The following is a 13,288-nucleotide window of genomic DNA, read 5'->3' as shown; positions in this document are numbered from 1 at the left end:
CCTTACCAAGTGGAGAGTACCCACTTAATAATTACAGTGCAGTAGGTAACCCCTTAGGTGAAAATGAATTTTTCTAATATAATGTTGTTGGAATTCAAGATCTTATTATTTCATTACGTGGAAGGAAATTAAATTATATATCGCATGAAATTCTGTTACAAATTGAATGTTTAAGAATCGGGGAATGAAGATGTGCATTTTTGGCTTGCATATCAAGTTATAACGATGAAGAATTCAGCTCTTAATAAATAAAATGTTCTCATTTTTGCTCCCAATCTGTATGAATAATTATATACTATTATTTTAGGAATCTAGCTTATTACAACTCTCGAATAGGTTTTTAAATCTAATTTTAGAATATTTTAGATTTCCATATATATATAATATATATATATATATATATATATATATATATATATATATATATATATATATATATATATATATATATATATATATATATATATATACATTATACATACATACATATATATATATATATATATATATATATATATATATATATATATATATATATATATATATATATATATATATATATATATATATATATATATATATATAATGTTTTTGTGCGTATATGTGTAATAGAGAAATAAGAAAGAAAAATTTAAGCTATACTAATTAGAAAGTTTATTGATACCTTATTGTTAGGCCTGAAAGTCTTTACAGAAAGGAAAAAGAAATTACATCTTTATTCTAATATGTAAAGGTTACATATCTCTAAGCTAATATTTAAATATCAAGTTTTTTAAACTTTAGCGATATCAACATTCATGGCATATTTTCTATTGTTTAATATTCCAGAATGTTAATGTTGAAATGGTTATACAAAATCTACCGCTAAACGTACTTATATTGTATTTAAAACTCTTTTAGACGGTAGTTGCCCATAAGATTATAACTTCAATATTTTTTGGGTAATATCATTTGCATTTAATCTGTGCTTTTCTATAGAGAATGACACTTTCTTACCTAAGAAGCATAACTTAAATTAAAAAAGAAAAAAATTCACTATTATTGTTTTTCTGCAAAAAGAAATGTAGAGATAAACCAGTGAGAATCTGATTCTCTAAAACCAATTTATGAATACATTAATTTCATACTATATGGCATCAGTTTCCCTCTACACATATATATCAATCAGTTACTTAAATATTAAACTCGTCAGAATATGAAATATGATAGAATATTACATTGAATCTTTTGCATTCACCGAAACCTCTGAACAGATAGATCCAAACGGGTTGTAAACTATTTGAATAAATATTTTGCGACAATAGGGCGGGAGGGATTGTTCTGTTACTTGACATACATCATATCGTGATTCTTGCAACAGTATATATATATATATATATATATATATATATATATATATATATATATATATATATATATATATATATATAATATATATATATATTAAAGATATGAAAACGCTATTTTACTATTAAATTTTCATCATCATCATCATCCTCTCCTACGCCTATTGATGTAAAGGGCCTCTGATAAATTCGTCTGAATAGAAGAATTTTTTTTTAGATCACTATCTAGATCAGTGGTTCCAAAACTATCTTATCTGACGCCCCCTTGTTGCTTCCAGTAGACCCGTACACCCCCACTCCTCTCTTTTTTTTATATGACATGATTCTTACATTTATTTCTTACCATTGTACAGGAAAACAGATTTCTGTTTGTATTACATTTTAATAATGAAAGCCACTCAATCAAATAATAGTACATTCCAGTAACTAAAAACGAAACATTTGGTTAAAAGTGAGCGAAAAAAAGTTTGAACATTAGTAAATTGGCAAAATTGAGTTGCAATTTTAAGAATAGATAATTTGAAAACATGGCATATAATATTTGGAAATACTTATGAGACTAAGGCACAATTTCTGGTCAATTTTAGTGAGATGGATGCATGTGTGTAATGACAGATATTTGTTCTTTTAATGATTTTATTATTCTATTAAACAAGTAATTTCGAGCAGATGACTTCATGCCCCCCTTGTATCGTCCTCACGCCCCCGTAGTGGGGTGCGCCCTAAAGTTTGGGAACCACTGATCTACATGAATAAAACTCACTTTTATATTGATAATACTAGATTCATATCTTACCAAAATCAATGACGCATCAATTTATCTATAATTTATAAATCAGAAGAAAAAATAGTCTTGCTTAGGATTTCTTATGGTGAATATTTTGTTGATTAGACGAACAGGAGAATATCTTTCTTATTTTTCAGTGATTTTCAATTAAACTTTTTTGAATAAGCAATTCATTGTAGATAACTACCACACGTAAACTACTGTAATCTGTCTTTAACCTTTCCAGTTTCTTTACTCTGTGATATCACAATATTATTGAGTTTATTTTATTGTAAATTCAATTAACTGAGAATTATGAAATTTTCGCATTTTCATAATTTGTCGATCTCACAAAAACTTAATTAAATGAAGCTGAAATCACTTCATTATGACGTCTATTTTGCTTTTATTATAGAATGCAATTGCTCTTAATTTCAACGATAATGAAATTGCTTTATATTTCACCCCTTATGAAAAGGATCGAGATATTTAATTATCCTTCCATTTAGTTTTCTCCGAATGTTAAGCAATGAAATATTCTTTATTCAAATTGTCAACAAAACTCCAAGTCTTGAGTATCCTCACAAAAAGATTACCAAATAAGCCATGTTTGCAATCTTTCGTTCACTCAATGACCTCATTAGATAAAGCCCTAATCACATGGTAATCCGATCATTAAATGTTTTTACAAGCAGACTTCAAGGAACAATTAATCATCTCTCCAATGAGGGAAGGTAAAACTCTCTCCAATAGGGTTCTTGGACACGATGGATTAAGAAATGAGATGCATGTGTCTTTGTTTAGAGAGAGAGAGAGAGAGAGAGAGAGAGAGAGAGAGAGAGAGAGAGAGAGAGAGAGAGAGAGAGAGAGAGAGCAGCCAATGATAGGGTAATCTCTCCAGTCTTCAATGAACCATGTCGGAGGATTTCATGTTAAGTCTTTGGATGTGAATAAATAATACCGTGAGACGACTGCATATATGAAAAAATAAGTTTCCAATAGATTTTGATTAAATTTGTAAAATACTATTGCAATGATATATCCTAGCCAGAGGTTTACTATAGATAAGCTGTTAAGTAATATCAATATTCTTAAGTATGTTACCACAAAGCCTTTTGAATACTAAATCTTGTATTCTGAAAAGGGCTATTCCTCTTGTCAACTAGAAGTCAGGTTTTCAGCTCTCATCCTTCGTTATATTTGTACAGTAGATTTTAGGGTTTTTATTTTATATAATTAACAATCAATTATTGATAAATGAATCAAGTTGTTTAACCTCTGAATTTAAAAAAAAATGAAGAGATTACCGAGAAACATACTTACCAAAAACCTTTGATTTCTCAAGAATAGGACAGATAAGTTCTTAACATAATACTGGGTTTCAGGGTTGTCCTCTCGAAATAATTTGTCTTAACATGCATGTTAAAATAGTATAGAAATCCTATATCCATTCTGTGGAAAGAAGTTACCTCCCAATAAGCATCGACAACCATTACCTCAATTATTAAAACTATCATCATCATCATCATCTCCTACAGCTGTTGTTGCAAAGGGCATCGGTTAGATTTCGCCAGTCGTCCCTATCTTGAGCTTTTAGATCAATCCTTCCCCTATCATCTTTCCCACTTCACGCTTCATAGTCCTCAGCCATGTAGGCTTTGGGCTTCTAACTCTAGTGCCTTATGAAGCCCAGGTGAAAGTTAGGTAAACTAATCTCTCCTGGTGAGTGCGAAAAGCATGGATAAAGCATATCCATCTACCCCTCACAATAATCTTATCCACTTAAGTCACTCGTGTAATCTCTAAGTTTAGTTTCTAACATGAATACCTATAATAAACTTGGAAGCGATCCCCAGCATCACTAGGGTTGGCACCTCGATCTCCGAATTACAGAAAATCGTTGAAAAGGAGAAAATTTTACAGCCAGCCCTTTCAGGTGTAGGACTAAGAGATGAGGGGGTAGGTGGACATACCCAATTTTCAACTGGGAATGAATATATTTCACAGATGACTGGAGAGGGGTAGGGGTGGGGGGGGCAATAACTCAGGTGAATCTCGTACACTCGTTTAATTCACTTTATTCTTATCGAAATAATGAGGCCGGAATAAAGTTTCTCTCTACGGAAAAAAAAAAATACCATAAATAGTTACAGTAACTGATTAAGCTAATAACCTTTCAACGGGACATCTATTTGTATTTCAGTACATTTAAAAGTTTAATAACTTTGCTATCTTGAAAGAATTAATCAGTAAAGACAAAATCTAACCAATTTCTAAGAATGGCCGCGCTGAGTGACTCCGCGGCCCAAATCAATATGGCATGGCTAAATTTATTAGATTTGTTACCAGAAAATATAAACTACCTTGTTTCAAGAGGACTGCTACTGGGAGTCGAGTTCTTAGCTATGTCACACGTTATATACTAAAAATATAGGGGACCTTTTGAGAAAAGCTGAAAAGATAACCCACTTTTAATATGCAAGGCAAAGCTTTGTTTTATCAAGGTTTACTAGTGTATCAAGGTAACACCAGAGAATCTTAAAACCAGATAAAACCGGCCAAGAGGTTTTATTATTTTTTTTTTTTTTTTACTTCAAGAGCCGTATTGCTTCTATTAGATTATAGAGAGTGAAACTGTCTTTGGAAATTAGCACTAGGCCGTGGGGCATACAGCAATATTGTTCACTTTTATTTGACCCACCCTGCAACTATCCAATTTTTTTATATGTTATTCAGTATGTTCTTAGCTACAAAAAAATACAATGTTCTCCAAAAATAACTTGCACATTAATTAGTAATTACTAATTATTAGCCTCCTAATATTCAACAGAATTTAGTTCAATTTCTTGCCACTAGATGGCTCTGCACAGGTTCTTATCCAATAAGAGCATTAGAAAAGGAATCTCGTGCTGTTGCCACATCTCTAATGCGCGGTTGCCATATTTCTCTCGGATGCGGAAGATAGCGTGTTCTAAAAGGTACAATTCCACTTTACATCATCATAACTCAACATTATCTCAACTCAAGACATCAAATTCTTTTCCGTTGCTGGTATTTTGCTGTAGTGTTGGTTAAAAAGGTTCGTAACTCAGTTTCGTTGATCAATATTGCATATATATATGTATGTGTATGTATATATGTATATGTATATATGTATGTATGTATACATATGTATGTATATATATGTATGTATATATATATATATATATATATATATATATATATATATATATATATATATATATATATATATATGTATGTATATGTATATGTATGTATATATATATATATATATATATATATATATATATATATATATATATATATATATATATATATGTATGTATATGTATATATATGTATGTATATATATGTATATGTATATATATATATATATATATATATATATATATATATATATATATATATATATATATATATATATATATATATATATATATATGTATATGTATGTATATATATATGTATATGTAAGTATATATATGTATGTATGTATGTATGTATATATATATATGCAGAAAAACCACAGGGAAAATGAAAATACAGAATATACACTTGAGTCCTGACTAGTTTCGTGATACTTCCTCAGAGTCCTCTGAGGAAGTATCACGAAACTAGTCAGGACTCAAGTGTATATTCTGTATTTTCATTTTCCCTGTGGTTCTTCTGCATCTGAGCATCACGTTTTCCTGTGATTTTTACGCATATATATATATATATATGTATGTATATATATGTATGTATATATATATATATATATATATATATATATATATATATATATATATATATATATATATATATATATATATATGTACATGTATGTATATATATATATATATATATATATATATATATATATATATATATATATATATATATATATATATATATATATGTATGTATGTATATGTACATATATATATATATATATATATATATATATATATATATATATATATATATATATATATATATATATATATATATATATGAAGATAGCTTGATTCAAGACACCGATTCTGATGATGACATTAACGAGGAAGGCGAGCTATGAGTAAGTTGAAAAATTATTATAATCAGGCACGATTTTTAGTATGAGGTTGAGCATGAGCATGGACTGAAATGGACATTACTAACAATTTTGATTTTAAGAAAAATGTCTTTTACAAAAAGTTACTTTAAATGAAAAAAAAAAAAAACACTTTTTATCTAGCACAAACGGAAACTGTATCAGCATTAGGCATATTCCCTGGTAGAAAAGAAGACTCATTTTTTAAAACTATATTATGTAATTTATAAAAAAATAAAATGTCTATATAATTGTATACTTATCTTAATATCATAGTCTTTCTTTTAAGATATCCTTTTTGGTAAACCATGGACAGAAATTGTGAAAAAAACATTCCTTCTGTGGAGAAAATGTGAATTTCATAGGTTAATGTATTTCGCCTGTAGTGGGTTAATGTGCAACTTTACAGAGGAGAACATTGCATTTTTGGAAAGAGCACCCCAAAATTACATTAGAACAAGTGTTTTCAGGTAGTTGCGAGGAGGGTCAATCAAAATTCATTATTTAGGCATCTTTTGTCAGCATGCCCCACGGCCTACACGTTTAAATAAGGATTTGAGCCATTACCTCAACTCTTAATAGTTAAATTTATATGAAATAATAAAATAAAATATTAAAAAAAAATTTAATTTTCCCTCGCGATAAATTTTATAAATAGCATTGATTCTGAACACCCTAAAATGTTAGACGAATTCAAAAAAGTCTTAGTAACTTAAATTTTCCAAGTAATTCTGAGTGCATCAAAAAGTACAACACTTGTTACATTGACATTAAATTAGCCAAATGACCTTGAATTAATTAAAGCAACACCGTATGATGCCAGATCCCTGTCTGTGGTTTTCCCACTGCTGACGTCATTAACCCTCATTCTTACTAGCTATTGTGGTTTGGTATCACTGTTTGACCGTCGGGCATGCTCAATCGTGTGGACAGGGCTTAAAATTTACCCTGAATTCACCACGGGTTTATTCTATAATACCTTAAAGGAAATACGCGAGATTTGACTTGGTTGGTACAAGATTTGATATAGTCAGCCTATAAAAATCAAAAGAAGATTTACATTGGGAAACTTCTTTTACAGTTTTTTTAGTATGTTAACTTTATATGCCATTTCTCCAAATATGTCAAGCAGATCTTCAGATTCTCGCTAACAAAACTGCACAGATATTTTACTGAAGATAATTAGCATTTAAAATCGGAGGATAACTTCGCATACACGGCCAGTCATGATAATTGCTACTACCTAAATTAATCATTAGCTATTAAACATGTGCTTGTAGTCCGTACTGGCTAACTCTAAAAGGCATACTATGTAACAATTCAACCTCTCTCTTGCCGTCCCAGTTCCACTACTGAATCGTAGGGCGAATGTAAATCCGGAAATAATGTTTTATATTTCAGTACCATATTTAGCAATTGCTGATAATATTAGAGGTGCTTCCACACGGTCGAACAGTGTCTGTCGGACAAACACTGTTACCATATCTATGTTGAAGGAGAAGGACGTCATAAGCGTTGAAATGAGGGAAGTTGATATGGTAACAAACAGTGGTACCAGATGAAGTTTACCTTGTTTCCTACTTTTACCAGACAAACACCGGATGAAATGTTCGAAACTGATGTCCGCTGGCATCTCTGTTGTTTATGTCAAATGTTATTATCTGTACTCGAGAATCTAGTAGCAGTTATCAGCTTCAAGTACGGAGCATCATAACCATATTACACCAAAATATAGAAGCACAATCTAATAAATTAAACTATGCAGCATGATTATTCCTCATCTTTTGAGAACAATGGTTGTATATGGAAGGACTAGTTGCAAGGACGGAAATGAAATGAGAAGCCATTCATCCATTTTAAAGGAAACTCATATTGATTATGAAAGAGATTTTTAAAACTGTATACTGACGGGCCCAAACGCTTTATACATTTTATTGAACTTGAAACCTTTTATAACAAAGCAGGGCACATGTATGAGAGGAAGCATTTTTCCAGAAGCACGTATGGAGGCATTACTGAATCACATATGCCTGACTAAAAATAACCTATCAGTGAACTGAGAATGTTATTGTTAGTAACGTTCAATGTGTACCTATATTATTCCAAGATATAACTGATGTTTGAGACAGGTCATACTTCAGATTATGTGTCGTTAACTAAATCCAGATCGTTTGTGATAAAAGATAAAATGCTCAGAATTTGTTTCCCCTGTTCTCGTTGAGAGAGAGAGAGAGAGAGAGAGAGAGAGAGAGAGAGAGAGAGAGAGAGAGAGAGAGAGAGAGAGAGAGAGAGAGAGAGATTACGTATTTTCCTTACTATCAAAAACTTCTTGGAACAATTGAGACTTCGGTATCCATAATCGAAACATTCTTTTATGCTATACTCTTATATAAAAACGCCATCATTTGGTTGTGCAAATGTCTTCTGTACCAACCTCCGACGTTTTTTATTTTTCCAATTTGCGTAGCTCTTTCATGTAATCACCCACTATGGATTCCATATCATTTTCGACTTTTAAACCGGTTACAGACATTCCACTTCTCGAAGTTCTGCCGTTATTTTTATTGTTGCTAAAAGTTTATTTCTGTCTTTGTAAACATTTGCTTTGATGTTTAATAAACATTGGACTCTGCCAGGACTGTTTGATTAGCAACTGAGCCTCTATTGTATCTGAAAGTCAGCTTTCCTCCGTAACTGGATAATAACTAGCCATGTTTACATGCAGGAGATACCTAATCGTCTAAAGGTTGAGTTAATCCAGTAAATAAGAACAACTCCGTCCATAGTGACACTCCGTCCATAGCGACACACCGGCTCCGGAAAGTGTGTCAAGTTCGGACTCTACGAACACAGTCACTTTCCGACACACCACGTGGTGCTCGTTATTGAAGTCATTAACTTCTTTCATAATGTTAACTGGTAATAATTGTGTTCGATGGACACTTCAACAGTGCGGGACCCACCTTAACCCTAGGTGCCCGGCTTTAGCAATGTGCCCGGATGTCCAAAGGGAGTCATTTTGACTCCCACAATATTTTTTAGTTATTTCAGGAAATAATTAGTTTTCTATCATTTCTTTTTATTGTTATAACCAGTTTTATATACAAACAATGTAATATTATTGTGTTCAATGTTCTTTTGTTAGAAATACTTATAATGAAATTTAGTTACCCACATAGATGCCCACGGAGAGTCATTTTGGCTCCAATATATTTTCAACCTTAATTATGTAAATAAAAGTTTATATATTGATTCTTATATTCATTGTTACATAAATAAAGAATAATTTTATTCAGTTGTAGGTTTCATAATATTGGTCTTAGGAAAAAAAGGATAAACGTTTGATTGAGCTAATAGATCTTTTGTTTTTTTGGAATACCCATTGTATTCCAATGTATACAGGAATGAAGAAACTAAAAAAAAAAATCTGGAAAATAAAGTGGTAGATATCCTAGTAATCATACAATAGGCGACCACATGAATATCCTTTTGAATATATTCCAGATCACATTTTTTACACACATGTTCAACTTTTGAGGAGCAGGTCCCACATAAAGGTTTTTTCACATCTCGTGCAACTTACTACTGTACGGTTTTTCTTGCAATGAGCCTTCACTTGGCAGTATTTCTTTAGGTCTCTGCTTTGATCTTTGTTTTCTCCATTTCATTGATTTCCCTCTGATCCAATTCCTTCTTTGACTGTAAATCTATATTTGCTATTGTTTGGATAGTTGTTCTAGGAATTCTTTCCTGGTAATTTTTTCTTTTGTCTCATCCTTGTAGATAACCCATGCATTTATAGCTGCCAGGTCTAAGGTTATTTGGAAGGAATGAATAGGCCATCGCTTTGTGCACGTCCTCACTGAATAATTTTGAGCCATTTGGTCCAAAATGTTCCCTCTATATTTTGTTTCGTTGTAAAATTTGAAGAAACATCTTGATGGAGAGTGCTAAGAACTGCAACCTTTTTTTTCTTTTTTTTTCTTTTTGAGTTTTCCCTCATAAACTGTAAGAGTCATGTCACCAGACTTGTAAAGCTTGGTAGAATACAAATTATCTTTCGTGGTTCTCACTGTCTCAGGCACTTCTCTTCTTATTTTATTCATGGTCCCTATGATACTGGTTACCTTTATCTTTAGTTGCTTGGCTAAGTTGACCGATGTAAAATAATTATCTGTTGTGACATTTCTCCCTTTATTCAAATAGGGATCCATTAGCCTCATGACCACATAATCAGCAACTCTCTTCTGTAGCACGATTCTTTTCTTTACTTACATAAAAAATCCATTCACCAGATATTTACTCTCCTTATCTACAGCTAACCAGTACTTCTGACCAAACTTATCAGGCTTTGATGCCATAAATTGTGTAAAAGGTCATTTGCCTTACTAGGAAAGAGCTGTTCGTCAATAGTTATATTAGGCCCCGGTTTGTAGTAAGCAATGCTGTTATCTATAAATCTATTCCATTCTGTAGAAAATAATACAAATTTGTCAGTTTTGGGTCTCTTTGAACGTGTAGATTTATAGTCAAATCGCAAAAACCGTAGAATTTTACAGAATATGTTTCTTTACATAGCTTGCTTGCATAGTGGAATACCCCATATATCTCTCAAAAGGCTATGCACAGGTCTGTCATTCTTATGTGCTACACCTCGGGCATTCAAAACACCAATAAATGCTTCGTTCTTCCTCATTTAGAGAGAAATTTTGGCTTATATTCTGTCTGTGAGCTTCAGCAATTGTACAATTTTTGATGTGCTTTATTATGAATTTGTCAATCATTAGTCACCATGCACTTGCTGGGCTACCAACAGTGATACATCTTTTTGCATGGCCTGTAGGTCCAGGCATTTATTGTAAAATATTTTTTTCTGACCGTCTGCCACCTGAGCATTTATCAGCCAGAATTTGCTTCCACTATGTACCATCCAAAGCGACAATATCTTCCAAAATACACTCATCTGTTTCTTTATTTGTAATGAAATGAACAGTTAAACTAGCATTAGGCTCTGCAACTGCTGCCAGATGTATGAATGTTGCATTCATACAAGGATAATGAAAACGAAGAGGGAAAGTATGTATAAGTGTCCTACTTTTATAAGCACACATTGAGTATGTGTTGTTTAAGATGTGTAAAGCTGGATAACGAAGTACATCTTATTAGCTTTAAAACTATTTATTGTCTAAAAACAACAGAGTTAAACATCTCCATCATAGGAAGGAGCTGGTTTGGTCGGATGACCAATTCTGGTGAAGTATAGATATGAACTGATTAAATTATCGATATCACAGATATCGTATGCTTAGTTGATGTAGCAATTTCAAAACAATCTCGGAAGACACCTGTATCCGGTGACGTCACAAACTTTCACACACTTGGTGTTGACGTTTAAGAAAAATGTTACATTGCTGAGGCTACATTGTGCTTCCTGTTTATAATTTTAGTGACTACAGCAAATCCCACGGCTAGCATCTTCATCCAAAATGACACATTACGTCATGTGTTTTAAACATGTAATAACAATTATTTCATTTATTACATTAGCTCGGCAAGCTATCTCAATTTTTTCAAAAAAAAATTTAACATCAAGCCAAAACATGTTTACTAGGCGTGACTGGATATATGTATTATCCTTTGTTTAACTTTAGCCATAAGCAAACGAGGACGAATGTCCAAATAGGCACATCAAAAAATAATAACAATAATGCATATGAAAAGATATTTCCAAAGCAAAGAAAAAAAAATGCATGATAAATAAAGATCATATATATGGTACATTGCTAGCAAATGATGATATAGTACCAAAAAAACTACTGACATACATATGATTCGGTAACTTGTTAAAGAATAATTGTTACCTTTGTCAGAAACATAGATTAACATAATACGGTAACTAATAAAAATATTTGTTACCTTAGTAAAAATTCAGTTTTATAGTGCACAAACACGAATTCCTGGTACGTACACGTACCACGGTTTTGTACATATATATATATATATATATATATATATATATATATATATATATATATATATATATATATATATATATATATATATATATATATATATATATATATATATATATATATATATATATATATATAGGGCTGATATATTTTATTAGATGCCCATAGATTCTGTTAATTTAATTTTTTTTTCTCTTTTCTTTTTAACATTACGGCTTATATATTTTATTAGATGCCGAGAGAAAAAATGATTTATATTTTTCTTTTTTAAATGTTTTTTTTTTTTTAGGTGTATTTTTAACCACGCAAAGTTAAAAAATTTCCTCATTTACATATTACTAGCGTACTGACAGCTTTTCCTACAATTCTAATTATAACATTTTACTCCTTTATCAAATGAGGTGGCCACTTCAAACGGCATTAAACTGAATTAAATAAGGAGTTTTGTCTGGACATGGCGAAACGTTCTGTTTTAGCTTCCTGCTGTGCCGTAACCTACGCCAAAAAAGGATGTTCACGGCGATAAATATCATCACCGTGATAACCAGTCCTGCTAGTAGTATGGGGTGAAGAATTTCCTTATAAGTCGGTGACAGGTGGTCCATTTCGGTTAGTTTCATCAACCGCTTGGCAACTTGTCTGTTGTACAGGAGAGGTAGTGCTGGCATTGTAGAGGTCCACATGAAGTTTGCGAAGTAGGCTCGTTCTCTGATGAGTGTCCGTAAACCAGTCACCATGGAATTAGGGGAAGTCCCGATACAACCATCTGCTGCAACGAAGATGTGGGTGAAAGACGTGGATCCGTCAGGGCATGATACATTGAAGCCGTCCTTGTCGTATCGTATCCACGAGCCATTGTTCAGTCTGCAATTGAACTCATTATTGTCAAAGGGATAAAGCTTATCCAGACAATTTTCACTTGTATGGGAGAGAGCACCTTTTAGCACTATACCTAACTCGTATGAATCCATTAAGTTTTTATGGAATTCAAATGAGTCAGCTGTACATATTTTTCTATCCATTGCGTCTGAACAGTGAGTTAATTGATTTAAGTCTTTAATGACCGTATATGTTTCCTTGTCTGGGGAAATCAATACGTGTCCTGTCAAAC

At 31.7% G+C, this 13,288-nt stretch overlaps 1 pseudogene; it reads right to left on the bottom strand.

Annotated features, from left to right (window-relative positions):
- The window catches only part of LOC137644250 (putative neural-cadherin 2), a 150,212-nt pseudogene extending 141,099 nt beyond the window's left edge, over positions 1 to 9,113 (bottom strand).
- Between the last annotated feature and the right edge of the window lie 4,175 nt (positions 9,114 to 13,288).

This window comes from Palaemon carinicauda, chromosome 7 (assembly GCF_036898095.1).
Source record: "Palaemon carinicauda isolate YSFRI2023 chromosome 7, ASM3689809v2, whole genome shotgun sequence".
Lineage (NCBI taxonomy): Eukaryota > Metazoa > Arthropoda > Malacostraca > Decapoda > Palaemonidae > Palaemon > Palaemon carinicauda.
This window is presented reverse-complemented; position numbering and strand designations above follow the sequence as displayed.